Source organism: Tupaia chinensis, unplaced genomic scaffold (genome assembly GCF_000334495.1).
Source record: "Tupaia chinensis unplaced genomic scaffold, TupChi_1.0 Scaffold146015_1, whole genome shotgun sequence".
Classification (NCBI taxonomy): Eukaryota; Metazoa; Chordata; class Mammalia; order Scandentia; family Tupaiidae; genus Tupaia; species Tupaia belangeri.
Genome location: NW_006205871.1, coordinates 13,202 through 25,939, shown reverse-complemented (window position 1 = coordinate 25,939; position 12,738 = coordinate 13,202). Strand labels below are relative to the sequence as shown.

Here is a 12,738-nt window from a genome sequence, read left to right as displayed (position 1 = left end):
TATACATAGCCTGAGGGTAATTTTATACAGTGTTTTCATATTGCAGTGTATTTTTTTTTTTTAGAGGTTTTTGCTATACGGCCCGTGCACTCACCAGACAGATAGAGACAGAGACAGAAAGCGAGAAATTACCCCCCCGGGGAGATGACCACGCCACAATCCCTTCTCCATTCTCCTCTTGGGATCTTGGGCAGGCACACACACACGCCTGGCATGACTTTTAAGCCACCGGGTCCGGGACACGAACAATCGTCGACTACATGGGAGTCCAAAGACATAGCCATTACACTAACTGCTGGTCCCATATTGCAGTATTTTGACTGCGATCTGTCACAATGAGGTCATGTCTGGAATCTTCTATGTTTGACATCATGTCAGTGCTGAAAAAGTTTCAGATTTGGAGTCAGATTTCAGATTTTCTGATCATGGATGTTCAACTTCTAATTGTGTTTATACAGGTTGATAAAATACAGTTTATAAACTTGGTGCCAGAAAGGGTTGGTGTTCAAAACTGTTTTCTCTTTTTTAAAAAAAGTTCAAATTTAATTACACTTTTTCCATGTAAATTACCAAAATTTATCTGTTAAAATTTGTTAAAGATAAAAGTCTTTTAAAAATCTGGGTAGTAGAAACTAAGAGTTAGTGATCTCTTAATAAAATACTGAGTTACCAAATGAACAAAAACTTTAAGTGGTTATATTAACATTTTAGTTCCTAAAGGTGCCCTATTGTATTTCCAGCAAGAATTGAAGATACTCCCCATTTTGTTAAACCATAGCTTACTAAGATAACTTTTTAAAATCTCCCATCTGGCTCCCCTTACTTTTTGATCCTCATGACATTAGGATGAGTTACTCATTTCTCTGTAAGCATTCCTCCAAAGGTTTCAATCTTTCTCTATCTACTAACCACGTCCCTCTAAATAAAGCTTAAGTATTTTCACTGGCATACAAAAACATAACTTCTGCCTATTTGTTTATTTTTTAAAGAATCATAATATTTAGTTTTATTTATTTATTTACTTATTTACTTACTTACTTATTTTAATTTGACCAGAGGACAGAGTGAGAGACTGAGAGAGCAACAGAGAAAGAGAGGAAGGAGGAAAGGGAGAAAGCAGGCCTCTAGGGTCTGGGACTTGAACCATGGTCAGCCACATCAGAGTTCAGTGTCCTTAACTGCCATACTACCTGCTAGCCCCTGTCTACTAGTTTTTCTATCAGCCTGTTTCTAATATTCTTTAATGCATAGTCTCATTTGCAAGTCTATTTCCTCATCCACAGATCTATTATCAATATTTAATCACTTCCAGTCTTTTCTCCTCCTTCTGCTCTAATCTCACTTCATTTCCAAATGCAGCAATACCTGATGCTCAGTCCTGTCCCCTTCTATTCCTGCTTTAAATGATCCCAGAGTTCCTTCAATCTCAAGGCTTCAAGTCAGATTTCTTAAACTGCATTGCCAGCCCTGGCCTCTTTTAAGTAATTTGTTCATAACTCTCATCCTTTCAGTTCACTTCTCACAGACAGAATCCTAAAACTGCATTTCCAGCCCTGGCCTCTTTTAAGTAATTTGTTCATGACTCTCATCCTTTCAGTTCACTTCTGACAGACAGAATCCTCAAGCATACACTCATAACCCACTTCTTGGTGTGGATTGTTTATTTTATTTTAATTCCTTTTATACATTCAATCACATATGTCACTTAGCTTATAGATTGAATGTTCCAACATGAATACATTTCTCAGCAGTCCAGTTGGGAATACTATACATACTATCCATTTCTGTGTCCCATAAATGCCTTGCCTCTCTTTTTCTTCTTAATGTCTTTCCTCAGAAACTCCTAGTTCTCCCACCCTCTCCCCACACAGAATCTGGTATCTACAACCATTTTATATGTTTCTATATCCTCTAGTCATTCAGTTTTGGCCATAGAGTGTGGGGAGTTGGTATATATTAAGTGGAAACATACAGTGTCTCTCCTTCATAGCCTGGCTTACTTTGCTCAGCATAAATCTTCCATATTCATCCTTTAAAGTTGGTTCATCTATGTTCATTTTAGTTCTTACTGGTGTTATTTTGAGTGTAGTGTATTCTATAACCTCTGGAGGCACCCTCACACAGGATGTTTACAGGCATACATTGACTTGTCTTTATTTTATAATTCAAACTTTCCCACAAGGGTAAGATGAGCAATTACTTGCCCTTGTTTTCTTTTGAACAATTTCCTTTTACATACAAATCTGATGTTACAAACATGTTCTTTTTTTTTTTCTTAAAGATTTATTTAACTTTGTTTATTATCATTATTTTTAAATATATCCAGGGAGAGACAGGAGAGAGAGAGAGAGAGAAAGAGAAATTGACAAAGTAAGCCACCAGGTCCAGATCTTGAACTGTGGGTGGCCATGTGGGAATCCAGCACATTAGCCACCATGACATTTGCTGGCCCTGGTATCTTAAATTCCTTTCAGAGAACACTCAATTATATTTGGAAGCTCAAGGTCCATCACTGCTATTTCTTTTTCTCAGTCCAAATTATTCAGTTCAAAATTGTGTCCATACTATCTATTCACTCAGGAAGTCTCTAGCCTAAGATTTCAAGAGATGAGGAGCTTTTGGAAAAGATATGGATTAATGCTGTGTTTTATTATATTTTTAATTCCCAAAATTGACTGCAAAGGAGCTAATAATTCTATGCCATGTTCCTAATGAATTTACATGGCATATACAGTTTTGGTTAGGATTTCCATATGTTACAATTCTCCTACTGAGCCTACAGAGAAGGGAGGACTAAAAGCATACACCACAGTGTCCAACTTGTAGGGTGGATGAGTAAATGAACCTAGTACTCTCATGTAGTCTCTGCATACAAAGCAGCAGTGACTGTCAACATGCAATACCATGGTTGAGACCTTTGTTATTTTTGAACCAGTTTATTAAGTTTTGGACACTCTTAAATGTTTTCCATTCTTGACATTTATGCCAGGGGATGTCCCCTGGCTCTCTCACTCACAGAAAACTCCTTTATCAACATGTTTCTTGTATGAAAGTATGCTAATAACATGGGGATTAACTTATTTAAAATTGACAAAAAATACTTTTTACTATATTTGGCCAGGAAAAGACTAGTCAACCAAATGCTCTAGTTCCCCTGATATGAGAATCTGTGTAATCAAGCTGCTGAACCTCACTACTGTGACTTAATGAAGTTAGTTAGTAGCATCTGCCTTGTCAACAGAAATAACCAACTCTGCAGAAATAATAATGTGGTTTATTTCTAAACTTGAATATGTGTGACTGACCCAGAGAAAGGTAAACATGACTTTTTCAGGGTTCTCAGATACAGAGGGTCCTTTTATTTGGTTTGAAACCAAGGGACAAACGCTTGGAAAGAGTTTTTCTATTGGTCTGGCCCAAGAGGCTAGGACATCTGGAAACAAGGTGGGGGGGCGGTGCTTCTAGGTTATAGGTGAGTTCCACAATATTTAGGTTGGTGATAGGAAGGGAAGACTTGTATCTTGGGAAGAGATTTAAAAATATACTGTAACAGGTTTAATATACATCTCAAAGATACTATGCCAGGGACAGGATGTAGAAAGAATCCCATTGTCAATGGGAAAAATGGTCTGGTAATGTTTGTGGGTGTAACTCTCCCCCAGGCCCTTTGGAAGGGTTTTTGTTTTTTTTTTACTTTTTTGGGGGAAAAGAGTCAGAATTTTGTCCTCAGTCTCATGGCATCAATCTTATCTTAATTCCTACAAAGCAAAGTATAAATGACAGGAGACTCCTGTTCTGCTTTGTGAATAGTTATGAATATAGCATTCACTACACATTGGTAAAACTGGTATGGTGGATTATACACCAAAGAGTGGACTGTTAAGCCTTTGAAAGAATGATGAATACAGGTGAGTGAGAAAATATCTGTTCCTGAATCTGCAGTGCCAGGAGCACTAGTTACTCTGTGAGGTCCTGATGGGGCAGCCACTTCCACTTTGGGACCGAAATCTCTCTTATTTTTTTAAACTCCAAAGAGAAAAACAAATTCTTTTGGGAATAAAATTACTTCTATAAGAACCTAAGATGTAACCCTGAAGAGAAATTCAAATTATAACTTTAAAAGTAATTAATTCTCAAAATCTCGCTGAAGGGTTAGATTAAAAGAGAAATTCAGAATTCTGGGTCAATTCACTAATCAAATTCTTGGAAATTTTTAAAGATATAAAATAATATTAGGGACTTAACAGATAGTTGTACACCAACATCCATGACAGAATTACTGCTCAAAAAGTAAAAATAACCCAAACATTCACCAGTGTATGAGTGGACACACAACATGTGGCATATAGGAACCACTGAACTCCCACAGTTAACTGCGGTTTGAGTCCCAGACCCAGCCATTTAAATCTCATGCCAGGTGCCTGTGCGTGCATGCCCAGAATCCCAAGAGGAGAATGTAGGAGAAGGAATTGCTGCATGGTCATTCCCTGATGGGTAACTTCTTGCTTTCTGTCTATCTCTGTTTCTCCAGTGACCGCACATGCCCTATAACAAAAATGTCTTCAAAAATAATTAAATACATAAGTAAATAAAAATGGGCATATATGAAATACTGTTTACAGGTAATCACAATCATTTTCATAAAAATTTTACCACCAAAATCATGGATTATGTAAATTCAGTCAAATTCTATATCGTTAAGAGGATCTATATTACTAATAGTAAATAGTATCAATATAAACACAATAAATATTTTTAGCAGTGAAACTTTTTATATTGTCTCAAATATTCTTGTATACAACCGCTACTAGTTTTTTAAAAAATTTTTCAGTGTGACAGAAACTTAACAAATAAACTTACTGAACTTGTTCTTACCTGTTTTTTTTGAAGCTCTTCAATTTTTGCTTGCTTTTTGACTGTAACTCTTAATTCAAAATTTTCATTTTCAAGCCTAAAATGTATATTTTAAAGTAATTATTCTCAGATAAATTTTTAAAAAATAATTTCTCTCACAGATAAATTTAAAAATTTCTCTAGACGTAATTATTAATTTTTAAAAGTTATTTGTTTTATTTTTTCATGAGAGAAAGACAGACTGAGATAGTGAAAAGGAGACAGACACAGGAACCCAAGACATGGTCTTTTCACACCACAGTCCCCTTTCAGCTCTCTAGCTGGCCTGTAATACTGTAGCTAGCCATGATCACAGACATGCAAGTGCATGTCCCCAGCATGATCCAGATCAACAAGAGATCCAAAGCCCAAGGGTCAAAGTGTCCCCACCATTGCAGAGCAGTGCATTGTTCTGGACCTACATAAGTTCTTAAAAGTTTCAAAAACAGATGATTTGGCAAATGTTCCATTTTTCTACCTATGTTTGTAGATGATGTGGAAAGAGTCAGGAACAATATGTAAAAATACCTACATTTCAAATAGTTTTTTTTTTTTTGAGGGGTTTTTGCCACATGCACCTGGTGTGAGTTTAAGCCACTGGGTCCGGGACTGGAATGGTGTTTGACTACATGGGAGTCCAGTGACATCACTATTATGCCAACTGCTGGTCCCTTGAAATAGTTTTTTTTTTAAAATTATTTATCATCATCATTATTATTATTTTTAAATAATTATTTATTAAATCTTACTTATTCATTCATTTATTTTTAATTTGTCAAGAGAGAGACATAGAGAGAGAGACAGGAAGAGGGGAAGTAAGAAATTAAGCAACCAGGTTCAGGACTCAAACCATGGTCAGTCATGTGGAAGTGTCCAGCGCCTTAACTACCATGCCACCTGCTGGTTTCCATTATTATTATTTTTAAAATTTGATACAGGCATTCACCAGAGAGAGCCCAAGAGAGAGAAAGAGAGAGGAAAATGAGAAAGCAAACCACCAGTGCCCAGACTTGAACTGTAGTTGATGATGTGAGAGTCCAGCACCCCCAACCACCATGCTAGCTGCTGGCTCCTAAAAATAGCTTAAATTCAATAAATTCCATAGTTTCCCACAGGTATATTATCAAATCTGATGTAATTCTCATACTATAATGCTTAAATTCCTTACAAATACTCAAGTAATTTTGTTTGCTGCTTTAAATTGTACTTTTGCATGTGATCTTGCATCTTCTCAGCACATTTTACAGCCTCTGCATATTGTTTTGTGCTTCTTGCAACTAGAAGAATTAAAAAATGCAAAGAAAAACTTTACTAAGAGTTTAGTACAAATCTGCCCATCACCTGTTTTGTAACTAAAATTTTATTGGACCAGAACCACATCCCTTCTTCTGCGTGTTGTCTGTGATTACTTCTGTGCCATAACTGCAGAGCTTAGTTGTTTTGTTTTAGAAGTTTTTGTCTTAGGGCATGTGTGCCCATGGAGGAGGAGGATGAATAAGTGAGAGGGAGAGTTTGAACACCCCCTCCCCCCAGCGTCTTGGAACAGCTGTGCCCCAATCCCTTCTCCTATATTCTTTTCTCGGGGTCTTAGGCACACATGCAAACATGTCCGGTGTGATTTTCAAGTCACAGATCCTAGACTCAAAACGCTGTGGGCCATAGGGGAGTCCATCAATGTAACTGCTTTGCCATCTGCTGGCCCTGAAATTAACTGTTATACAACAGTGATCTTATGGAATATAAAGTGTAAAATAGTATCTATTACAGGGAAGTTTATGAACCATCTCTTTAGGCCTAAAACACATTATTCTTCTTTTTAAATGATATTTTATCAGATAAATACTTACACTTACAAAACTGATCTAATGGGGAATGATAGGAAGTGACCTTATGGTAGTCATTTATGTTTTTCATATTCCAAATACCACCATCTCAACTATAACTTTAAATATTCATATATGTAAATGGCCATGATTATGCCAGTGATTATAAAAATTAACGTGATGTTTTAGTGACAGCCAGCGGTTCCATGAACAGTCTGATACAATCAACACACAAGCCGGAATACTTGGTCTGAGCCCAGCTCCACCAGTGTTGCCTTGTGCAAAGTATCTTTTTGTGTCTGTCTCAACTGTAAAATGAAGAGAATAATAATATCTACCTCACTGGGACACTGGAAAGATTAAATTAGGACATGAACAAAAAGTATTTAGAAGCATAAGTAGCACACAGTGAGCTATATACAATATTTGCTGTTAGTATTATTGTTATTGTATTTTGTTGTTGCTTATAGACATCTTTATAATGTTTTACTTTGAAATAATCCTAGTAAAAGAGATCAAAGGAAACTACATTTTAATGTTAACTTGAAATGCATTTGATATTCCCGATTTGTTTGTCTTCAAGAAATAGTCATATGTGGTTTTTAGAACTGCTCATTCAAACACATATAATTATATTAAATTTTCTCTTATGAAAACACAACTGTGCCATTTAAGGCAAAAAAAATCAGCTTGAGGAGCTAGGGTAAATTTTGTAAGAGTCCCTCAATGTGACTTAATGAAATCGGTCCATTATTTTAGTTCCTTGGTTTCATCATTCCTTACAAGTTTTGTTTTGCAAATGGGCATGAAAATTAGTTCCTTTGTGCCTGATTGCCTCTTTGTTAGACTAGTTTTTACTTAAAAATTAAAAACTTTCAGAATCACTGAATCAACCAGAAGTAGGAAAGCCACTGTAGAAGAGGAGATAAGGACTTACCATCTCATTGAGTTATCTCACTTCAAACAAAACTTACAATCTACAGATTTAATGTAGTTGAATGAAATGTAAACATTTAGGTCAGACATAGTGAAAATATTCAATTAATCTCACATAAGAATGTTTGCAATTAAGTATTAGCTTGATCAACACAACCTGTTGAAGAGAGCAGAGAAATTTGAACTGAGAAAGCCCATGGCTACTCAGTGTTCAGTTAAATTGTGCTTCCAGACACTATTAGGGGTTGACCAATGGGACTTTGCTATCATTATTATATACATTTTTAAAGATTTATTTATTTATTTATTATTTAAAACACTTTATGTAGGTCATGTGAGCTCACCAGAAAGAGATGGAGAGAAGGAAAGTGGGAAAGCAAGTCTTGAAGTCCAGGACTTGAACTGCAGTCAATCCTGTGGGAGTCCAGGACCTTAACCACCATGCCTCCTGATAGCCATTCACTACTGTATTTTATGTTCCAATAAAATCCAATGCTTTAGGTAGGTAGCATGCCAGTAGGCATTGCACTGACTTGTCTTTGCACCACTGTGTGAAGTGGCAGCAAGATAGAAGCAAGTCCCAGAGCACATCCCAGACCTTTCACTGTCCCACTAGCCAATGCTACCACTCTCCACTTCGGATCAGGGGCAGCTTACTTTCTCTCTGTACTACTCAGGGCACAGGGTCACACACTGAGTCACATACAGCATCTCCTGCATTGAATGGCGCATAACTTACGTGACCATCTCAGGCGAGCTGATGCCTGGACCTGGAAATAGTACTTTCTTTTGCTAAATTAAAGTTCCTGAACAGGTTCATTCCCACCAACCACTTATGTCGGGCTGTGTGTTAGAGCTGATACATGTTAGAGCGTATCTCTGCCAAAGCCAGGACTTTCTGGTAGAAAAGTGTTAGATATCTATACCAAAACCACTCCTGGCTACATAATGAAGGGAGGCAAATTTAGATTTTTTTTTTCCTTTCCATACTGAGAAAAACCTGAACATTTGATTTTACAATTCCCCTCCAATTTTAACTGCTTCAAATGTGGAATAAGTTTTATTATTTTAATATTGGAATAAGTTTTATTATTTTAATATCTCAAAGGAAAAATTATTTGCATGGTATAGGGTAGTTAATTTTATCTTAATGACTGGTTAAGCTAAAATATTTTTAATTCATAGAAGAGTAGGTGACATGCATATCAGATACTACTCCCTCCTTAAGCAAATGTATATTTAGACTAAGATTATCTCTCAGGACAAAATAAAAGCAATGTAAAATTGTTAAGCTGTTCTGCACACACTGGACAAGTGCTGGAATGAGAAGGGCAGTTAAAGTCATAAAAGTCAGAGAAAGCTTCAAGAAGGAGAAATTGTGATCTTAGTTTGAATAAATGAAGATAGATGAACAGAAGACAAAAACATGGAAAGCACAGCACCGGGATTATAACAAAATATAAAAGAAAGCTGTCTCCTGAAATGAATATCCTGAAACACTTCATTATCCAACTAGCTATTGGATGAACTGTTAACATGTTAAATTTAATATGCACTTTACTTCTCATTTGACTTACTTCCTACTTTAAATCCTGGATTTTATCATCTAAATTAATGTGATTATGTGATGTAAGCTCCAGTGAAGCCTCCAACATAGATTGTTTTTTTAGGGCATCAGTCAGTTTTTGTTGAAGCTATCTTACCACTCCCTGATAATTCTGTTACTGATTTTATAAATCACCTTGTTACACAATTATGTTTGTAACGTGTTACTCTAATGTATACACTGAAAAACATCTCCGCATACACCCACTCACTTTCTCTTCCTCATGTGCATCTGTCCCTGTTTATTAGTGGATTCAGTTCAGGGCACAGTTCAGGAGTTATCTTTCTGCCTAGTCAGTACTGGGTTTCTCAGGAGAACAACCCACTTACTCCTCCTCCTCTGACGACAAATTTGCATGGCTTAACAACTCCTGAACTCTCTGGAAGAAATAAGTATGAGGGAGGGGCTGGTGATGGTATATTCTGGTTAGCATTTTGCATGTTTTTAATGAGAGGTTTTAAATGAACTTCAGAGTTCCTCATGTATTCGATTCTCTGCTCAAGAATCCTCCCAAAAGATTCCCATCCCAAAATAAAAGTACAATTCCACCAGCCTTCAAGGTAGTCTGTAGGTAACCCTGGCTCCATCTCCTTTCCTGACCTTAGCTCCTGCATCTCTTCCCAGTACTCACTAGTTCCTGCTGTACATGAACTCTGCAAGCCTGCCTCATTAGAAGTTGCAAATAGAGATTATTATTAAATCGCAGAGAGCTAACTACCTTTGTGCTGAACAAAGTAATACTGAAATGATAGCAATTGAGCCATGAGCAAATTATTTGTAAAAATTTTTAAAGTAAATTGTAAATACCAGCAGGAAGACCAAGTCAAAAGTTTTGCTAAAATGAACTACTTTTGCCTCAAATTATGATTTAACAAGATGTGGATGTCATTAAATAATTGTGCGGTCATTAGATTACATAATTTGAGGCTCAGCGAAGGTGTCATGGGCTGTAAAGATGCTACATCCTCAGGTTGGAACCATCAAAGCCCTGGGTTTAATTACAGGTCCAACCTAAAGACTGGGCACAGTGTTGTGTGTCAGCAGTCTTAGAAACTCAGGGAAACAGGCAGCTCAAGCCTGGCCTGGGAAACACTGTGAGACCCTGTCTGAAAAAAGAACTGGGCATATTGATGCGTGCCTATAGTCTCAGCCAAGAGGCTGAGGCAGGAATGTGGCGACAGCAAAATCCTGTCTAAAAAGAAAAAAGAATAAGTAATCTGAGATCAAAATATTTCTGTTCAAATGGATGTAAAATTGTACCGTTTGATAGAAAGTGGATGAACATGACTTAACTGCTGAGTGAAGCAAGTCAGGCTATGAAAAAGAGACATTGGATATCTCCAGTTAACGTATACCAACTGTCTATGGTAGAGACTGAAAGACTGGAGGACCTAAAATATTGAAAATTTTTATGGACACTGGGGGCAAAGTAGGAGGAGAGTGGGAGAGGGGAAAAGCAGGAGGGGAAATTTGGGGAAAAGTGGAGAAAACATTTGTGGGACACAGATATGTTTTGTTGCCTGTCATTGATGTCAGGTATAGTATTCTCAATTCGCCTGCTGTGTGGCATATATCATGTTGGGTAAAATTTCTTTACAGAGTAAATGATGTGTAGTGATTGAAGGTGTAAATAATAATAAAAATATTAATAGAAAAAAATTATACCATCTAAATATATATACATATTTTATAAAAGTACTGAAAAGAAAGCATTATGAGTTATAGCAACTACCACTTAATTCATTTTGGAAATCTGTAATGAACTGGGTAAGTAACCACTCAACTGAATCTTAATCTCAAAATTCTCATTTTTGGGGTCACTAAGTGGAGTGGAGTTTAAGACTCTGGATCCTATATCGCCAACTACACAGTTTTGTTTTGTTTTAGAGGTTTTTGCTATGGGGCACGTGCACTCACCAGAAAGACAGAGAGAGACAGAGACAGAAAGCGAGAAATCACCTTCCAGGGAGGATGGCCACATCACAATCCCTTCTCCTCCATTCTCCTCTTGGGATCTTGGGCATGCACTCATATGCACCCGATGTGAGTTTAAGCCACTGGATCCAGGACTCGAATCATGGTCGACTCTACATGGGAGTCCAGTGACTTAGCCATTACTCTAACTGCTGGTCCCTGGCCAACTGCACAGTTTGAGTTCCAGTCTCAAAGCCTTGAAAAACATGCTGGGGATGTGTACATGCATGCACCAAATCCCCAGAGGACAATCGAGGAAAAGGGGCTGTGTCCTTTGGGCATAATTTCTTAGTATCCTTCTCTTCCTCTCTCCACCTACAGTGAGCACCATGTGCCTCATAGCAAACTAAACAAAAAGAAACAACAAAACAAAAACCCCTCATTTTTCGTGGGAATATATCCATTTATCTGCTTCATCATGGCCATAAAAGGTTGCAACATAAAGATATTAAAATTATTTCAGCAGTATATGCCTACATAATTATTATCAGTCTATTAACATCTTATAACTTAACCTATTATTAGCTGGAAGCAAGGTATGTTTCTAAGCTAATAGAGCAAATACATTACTACCTATTTTTAAAAAAGAATTATTTAATTTTATTTATCATGATAATTGATTTTTAAATTTGCTACGGGCCATGGGGGACCAGCAGATCACATAATGGTTATGTCACTACACTTCTACATAGTCAACTCCATTTGAGTATTGGACCCAGCTGCTTAAAATTCATGCCAGGTGAATGTACGTGCATGCTCAAGATCCTGAAAGGGGGGTGGAGGAGAAGGGATTGTGGCATGGTCATCTTCCTGGTGGGCGATTTCATGCTTTCTGTCTGTCTCTCTGGCAATCTGGCAAGCACATGCACCCTATAGCAAAAATCTCTCTAAACATAATATATATATATTTATATAGGGAGCATGCACATGCAAGAGAGACAGAGAAAATGAGAAAGCAAGCTTCTAGGTCCAGGACTCAAACCACAATTGGCCATGTGGGAATCCAGTACCTTAACCACCATGCCATTTGCTGGCTCTAACATATACATACTTATATACATATACACACCTATATACACACACACACACACATTTAACTAGTGTCAACATTTAGCCATAATCAAATATTAGTTTAAATTTTGATACTTTCCTCTCTTCATGCTCTCTCATATTGATGCAGTCTTTCTTTTAAATAATTACACTCAGTGACTAACTCATTTCCTTCTGATTTCTCATTTTCATATTGATGCAGGCTTTCCTTTAAATAATGCCGCTCAGTGACTAACTCATTTCTTTCTGCTCTTTCATTCTCACAGTCATGCAGTCTTTCTTCTAAATGATTACATTCAGCAGCTAACTCATATATTCCTGCTCTCTCATTTTCATATTGACGCAGTCTTTCTTTTAAAAGGTTACACTCAGTGACTAAGTCCTTATTTTTTTCTACGTTCTTATTTTCATACTGATACAGTATATCTTTGAAATGATCAAATTCACTGAGTAACT

At 36.9% G+C, this 12,738-nt stretch overlaps 1 pseudogene; it reads right to left on the bottom strand.

Annotated features, from left to right (window-relative positions):
* Positions 1-12,738, bottom strand: part of LOC106733917 (ankyrin repeat domain-containing protein 26-like) — a 22,026-nt pseudogene that overhangs the window by 4,274 nt on the left and 5,014 nt on the right.